At 45.2% G+C, this 6428-nt stretch overlaps 1 non-coding gene across 1 annotated transcript; it reads right to left on the bottom strand.

The window, feature by feature from the left end:
- Positions 1-3904: 3904 nt before the first annotated feature.
- TRNAV-CAC lies at positions 3905-3977 on the bottom strand. Its single transcript has one exon. It is a non-coding gene; the product is annotated as a tRNA-Val (tRNA).
- Positions 3978-6428: the final 2451 nt, after the last annotated feature.

Genomic DNA, 6428 nt, shown 5'->3' on the forward strand with positions numbered 1-6428 from the left:
AAACTCCAATCTACAATTTTCCCCCCCCCCCCCTTTTAATGTTGCATTGGGGTTTCCAATCTGGTCCGATCCGAAGGCTGCGTGTTCTCTTTCTGCCCTAGAGGACTCACTACTGTAGCGGCTTGAGGGATTTGGGCGGGAAAGGGGGGAAACTCGTGCTTCCCTTTTTCGGAGCGGAGGAAAGCAGAGGACACGCGCCATTTTCAAAATAATCGAAATCGCATGTCCTCTGCCTGACGAAGCTGGCTGTGACCCGGCAAAACTCGTGCTGAAATACACGTCAGTCTTTCGGGTGGTGCTACTTGGTTTTTGCTTTATGTTGAAGTTGAAGAAATCTAACCAATTTATTTCGGAATAAAGCTACGAAGGATCTATATCTTTAATTGTTTATTTCGACTGTTATTCTTTTTTAAACCGAAGACTGACTATTGTAACATTAAGAGTCGCCTACATAAACACAGCCTTTTATTAGGGCCAGTCAAGTGGTGCACATCGTGCTCTGGCGGGGGAAGGGGGTTGGAACCCACAGGGCTGCTAACAACTTCTTTCAAAAAAGTAGACACAGGTAAGGTGAGAGGAAATACTTTGGCTTTTTATGTGGTTTTCTGGTTTTCACCTGGCAAACTACTTGGCTCCCTTCAAATGACGCGGCCCAACGTCCTTTCCTACGCTCCTCTTTTTGAGATAAACTGACTCCTCTCCGGTTTTTAACTCCGCCGTTTCGGGAGAAAGGAAATCCAATTTCGGAAACGTCGCCTCCTCTTTAAGCACCCAGGAATCGCTTCACGGCGCCAGTTTTCAAAATCCTCGCCTCACAAAATTGGCGTTCATCTCCCAGAAGTCATACCCGAAGCCGGCTGCAGCGGCCAGAAGAGGGAGGGAGAGCCCGCTCTCTAGAGGGCGGGTGGCTGTCGGCTCGAATGCCCTTCTGGAAGCCACATTTCCCATTTGAAATCAGAGACTAGTTATTGAATGTTAACTTTTGGCCTCACATTTGGAAAATCAAATACTTTACGTTCATCGGCTTCGCCTCTTTTTGCACATATGTCAAACACACTGGCTATAGTTCGTTGTTCCATTGTTCTCTTATTCTGTCATCCTAGTCCAGCTTCATGGTTGTTTTGTGCCGTTTTATTGCACTATTTTATATTCTGGAATCTTGCCGAGAAAGGCGGACTACAAATCCAATAAAGATTTGCCGATGATTCTGTTCTGCCCACCAGTATCCAGCATCAGGGAGCCGACCGATCCAGCTCTTCCGCAAAGATTGGACTTAGATATGCGCCCAGCTCTCCTCCAAGTACAACTCTCTGCGCACTGGGGCGGGGGGCTGTCGAGGAGGGGCTGCGGCAGGGGTAGATAGCACGGGACTCCCACGCTCAGGCGTGGGAGAGAAGGATCGAGCAACCCAGTCCCCATTACATGTTCGGTGTGTGATATCCCAGAACACCACGGCTCGTCGATACCGATATAAGACATTTCGTAAGGTAGCCAACGCACCTGCAGAGGGTATCCAGTGAATATTTAACAGCAGTTATAAGTTATTGGTAGTAGATCTACTTTCCGGGGCGGGGGAATCAAACGTGTTTCAGGTTTGAGTATCATCCCTATTCGCCTGTGCAAAGAAAACTCGGGAAGACTCCGCAGTTCGAGAAGGAATGATCATGCGCGAAACAAGGGCGCTGCCCCCGTAGCAAGCAGTAGGGAAACAAGTAGAGGATTTCCGACTAGTGTGAGCCAGTTGTTTCTTCATCAAAGAGGGGGGAATCTGAAGGGATGTGATAATAATCACGATTATTGTTTTTATTAGTGTGGACTTACTACGACTTACTGCCGCTTAACTTTGCCTTCTTGCTTTCCATTTCCATTCAAAAGGTGTTTTTAACAACAAAATGCGCTTGTAGAACTAATGTGGACATGTTTGAGTCCAGTGGCATCTTTAAGACCAACAAAGTTTTATTCAAGGTCTAAGCTTTCGTGTGCACACACGCACACACACTGCTTCAAATACAATGAAATGGAAGCTATCAGTCCATACATATAAGTAGAGGGTGAGCAGCAAATTAGCACACAACATAATGAAGATGTTTAACAGATGCAAGGACCAAACAGGAATAACGAGCTTAATTTATATGGTCACTATTTGTTTGGGTTTAATTCCGGGGGGAAACATAGTGAGGGAAATAAATACATCAGCTTCGGAGATTAATGGGCAGATGTATCCTTAATTGTGAAATGCTGAGAGTAAGTAACTGCGACCATGTTGTTACCTTCCATCCATCTCTTCTCAAGTGTGGAGGTGACCTGATAGCATCCTCTTCTTTGAGATGGGGCGATTGGTTGTGTAGAGTTATCTCCCCTGTCCCCAGACCAGAGAAACACACTCCAATCTGTCACCCCGAATTACATTACATTCTGATATTCATTACATGACATTACAATCTACTATTCCAATTAACTATTCCAAATAAGAAATAAAATAAAATAAAATAAAGAGAATATATAGCCCTTCTGGGGGATTGGTGGGAACACAGAGCTAAGGACTGAATGAGGTTAGCATATGTAATGAGATAAGAAACCAGCATCCCTGTTAAGTCCTAGGGGTTCTATTCTTCTGAGTGTTGCAAATTAATAACTTGTAACTCTGCAATTTCCATTTCTAGTCTGGTCCTGAAGTTCCTTTGTAATAAAACAGCTACTTTGAGGTCACCCAAAAAGTCCTAGAAGGCTGAAGTGTTCTCTTACAGGATGGGTATAGATGGGTATAGATTAAATATAGTTGCCCTCCCCTCCCCCACACCACATACATCCCCTTTTTATTATTTATTTCATGTAAATATTTTAAAAGTCCGTGACCGGAAGGAACTAGACAACACGGGATGACATAATCTTATGATCTGGTCACACATTTAAAATCAATATACCTTCCAGTGGAGATAGATCAAGATGGGGAGCCGTGTTAAGTCTGTCTGTAGCAGCAGAAGAGTCCAGTTGCATCTAAAAGACTAACAACACTGGTGGCAGGGAAAGCTCAGGAAAGCTCCTACCCTGCCACGAATGTTGTTAATCTTTAAGGTGCTGAGGGACTCTTGGCTCTTCTCTTTTGTATAACTTCTACTGTGTGACTGAGCATAATAAAGCTAACTTGGAAAACGGATGAGGAGGCATTTTATTACGATACAACAGACCCCCCCACTCCTCCCCCCAAAATAATAATTCTACAACAGAATCATAGAGTGGGACAATTTCGAAGTGGAGACGGCCTTGGAGCGGTTAACTTGTCCCCCCTATAATAACATGGAAGCGTTCCCTTTTGGGAAGCATGAAGAGCCACGGCGGAGAAGCTGGGCAGGACTAAAAAGGTTGTATTTTTACCGCACTTTTGTGCCTGTGTAAGCCGCCCTGAGCCCGCGTGCGGGGAGGGCGGGGTATAAATAAAATAAAAAATAAAAGCCAGTCTGCAGAAGTGCCCCCTTTCCCCTGTACACCTCCAACGGTGGACCTCTGCCTGTGCGCCTCTGGAGGATAGTTCTACTGCTGAAAGGACGACTTGCTGCTTCCGAGCCTTGTCTTTAAAAAAATGAATGAAAGTGTGCACACCTGCTCACCTCTTTTTAAAACTCATTCCTATACTTGCTCCCCCCCCCCGAATTTTATCAATATTTCTTGGATTGGCCAGTCAATGTAATACCATTTCTCAGTTATCAAAACACAAGCCCTGCATGAGGTCTGTTTATTTGAATGCATGCACAATGTAAATTCGAGAGGAAAACCTGGATTTTATTAAGGAGTGCAGGCATATTAATGTGTAGAAGGTGTTATAACCGAGCGGCAAGCAGGTGAAATGTTTGTGTACAATTATAGCCTTTAACGTGGTAAGGAAGAAAAAAACCCAACCGCGTTTTGTTTCTGCCCGGTTTCGAACCGGGGACCTTTCGCGTGTGAGGCGAACGTGATAACCACTACACTACAGAAACTCAGCTGCTCGATCTCTTAGAGCTGCTGTAGCTGACGGGAAAGCATGACGGGACTGAAACCCAACATGGTCAAAAACGAAACTGCCCACACGTCGTCCTTGTGCCTGGGTCGATCTGTTTTGCTGCTGCTTTTCCATGCATGTTCAAAGTGTCTCTCTCATGACTCCTGGCATCAGGATCTTAAATGGGGAAGATCACAAACTTAATCTTATCAATGGACAATCAATCAATTACTGCCTTGTCCCTTTAACTGGGGTTGGTGTCAGATTACAAGGTCAAATTATAACGCACTTTGGTATACTGAAGAATAAAACTAACAGGTCATCTTTCCCAACACATTGATCCCAAGACAGAATAGGTCTACTACTCATCCACCTTTGCACTACTTCAAGGAAACTGGGGAAGGGTTCCTTGAACTCTCTTGATAAGGGGGGGGAGGCTGCTTTGGATAAACGGGACCTGTCTTCCCCTGGCACCTTTGCTTTGTGTGTAGTTGTGTGCATGCATGATCTATAAATAGATACAGTTTTAAGCATATCTGGTCTGAGGTGAATCTCATTTTATTCTGAGGGGCTCAGGCAGAGGGAATGTGTTCTTAGGAATGTAGAGGGGTAGCCATGCTTGTTTATTGTAGCAAAATAATACACCTCTCTAATAACTTCTCTTTTATTTCATTTTTGATAATATATGCCTTTCCGTTTATATCTCCACAATGAAAAGGGCTAGAAACTCACTTTTAAACAAAAATTACAGTTGGGAATTCAGATTTGTTGATTTTAAAAAAGCCCCTTGCTGGCCACAGAAAAGGCGATTGCCATGGAGGCAGAGGCAGAGAAAATGGCCACCCTGTGGGTGGAACCCAGAAAATCCAGACTTTCCCAGATAGACAGCAACTTTCCAGGCTGTGCTGTGATCGTTCTGAAAACACTGCAGCAAAGCCAAGGAAAACCCAGGAGATGCATGAATGCAGCACTGCACGATGTAGGGTTGCCAGCCTCCAGGTGGGGTCTGGGGATTTTACAACTTTCACAACTGATCTCCAGCTGACAGAGATCAGCTCCCCTGGAGAAAATGGCTGCTTTGATGGGTGAACTCTGTGGCATTGTTCCACGCTGAGGTCCCTCCCCTCCCCAAACCCCCACCCTCTCCTGTATCCACCCCCAAAGTCTCCAGGTATTTTCCAACCCAGACCAGGCAACCCTAGCACAATGCTATGGGAAAGCAGGGAAAGAACCCACTTCCCCCCAGCATTGAACTCAGAGCAAACAAGCCATGGGGAAATGTCTACGGTTAGGAGCAGGCTGCCAGGATTACAATCCCTCTGGGTCATACTGGATAGTGTTCTGTACTGTCAGCACTTATATTTACATCAGCATTTGAGAATCTCATAAAATGTATCCTGGGATGTACAAATGTGTATACTTTCTTCCACTGAGTTTATTCCCGCAGCAAATCCACATCACATGACCAGTTATTTGAATTCATAGCATCAACATTATTTACTTCATTTAAAGTCTGTGTTTCTTGCTGAGACCTAGGGTGGAATATAAAACATGTTGGCACCGAGACTTTCATACTGGCATAGAGATTTTTGTAGGGATACAGCATGATAGCATCAGTTTGGTGTAGTGGTTAAGTGCGCAGACTAATCTGGGAGAACCGGGTTTGATTCCCCACTCCTCCACTTGCACCTGGCTGGATGACCTTGGGCAAGCCGTAGTTCTGATAAGAGCTGTTCTTGAAAAAGAGCAGTTTCTGTCAAGAGCTCTCTTAGCCCCACCTACCTCACAGGGTGTCTGTTGTGGGGAGGGGAAGGGAAAGGAGTTTGTAAGCCGCTCTGAGACTCCTCTGAGTAGTGAAGGGTGGGGTATAAATCCAATCTCTTCTTCTTCTACAAATCAGGATCTGCTGAAGGAGTGGGGGGAACTGTGAGGTATGGACAAAATAATAAACAAGTACCAGTTGCCAAAGACCTGAAGGAAAATGTCTTGCCCAAGGAGATTAACGGGATGAAAAGATTCACCTGTCCATTTCCAAGCATGAAGCCTGTGTTAAAAGGGCAACGTAAGGTTGCCAACCTCCAGGTGGCACCTAGAGATCCCCCACTATTAAAATTGAACTGCAGTTCACGGGGAGAAAATGGCTGCTTTGGAGAGTGGACCTTGCATTATTTGCCGTTGTCCTGGAAAGGTCCATCATATTGCATTCCAGGCCACAGGAGTCCTATTAGAAGACATCGCAAAAGAAGCCTGGCTATATATGGATATATCGCAGACGCGGTCACCTTGGCTTGCCGGAGAAGCATAGCCGTGCTCACAATTAACAGTGGAAGGTGCCTAGAATTCTAAATTAGAATTCGCCTCCGCGTCCCAGAAAAACCATGTTTCCAGAGAAACAGCTCATCCGTACAACTGGCACTGGAGGCAGCCATGTTGCTTTACGAAAAACTCG

The sequence above is a fragment of the Gekko japonicus genome, unplaced genomic scaffold (genome assembly GCF_001447785.1).
Source record: "Gekko japonicus isolate JY-2015 unplaced genomic scaffold, Gekko_japonicus_V1.1 scaffold4349, whole genome shotgun sequence".
NCBI lineage: Eukaryota > Metazoa > Chordata > Lepidosauria > Squamata > Gekkonidae > Gekko > Gekko japonicus.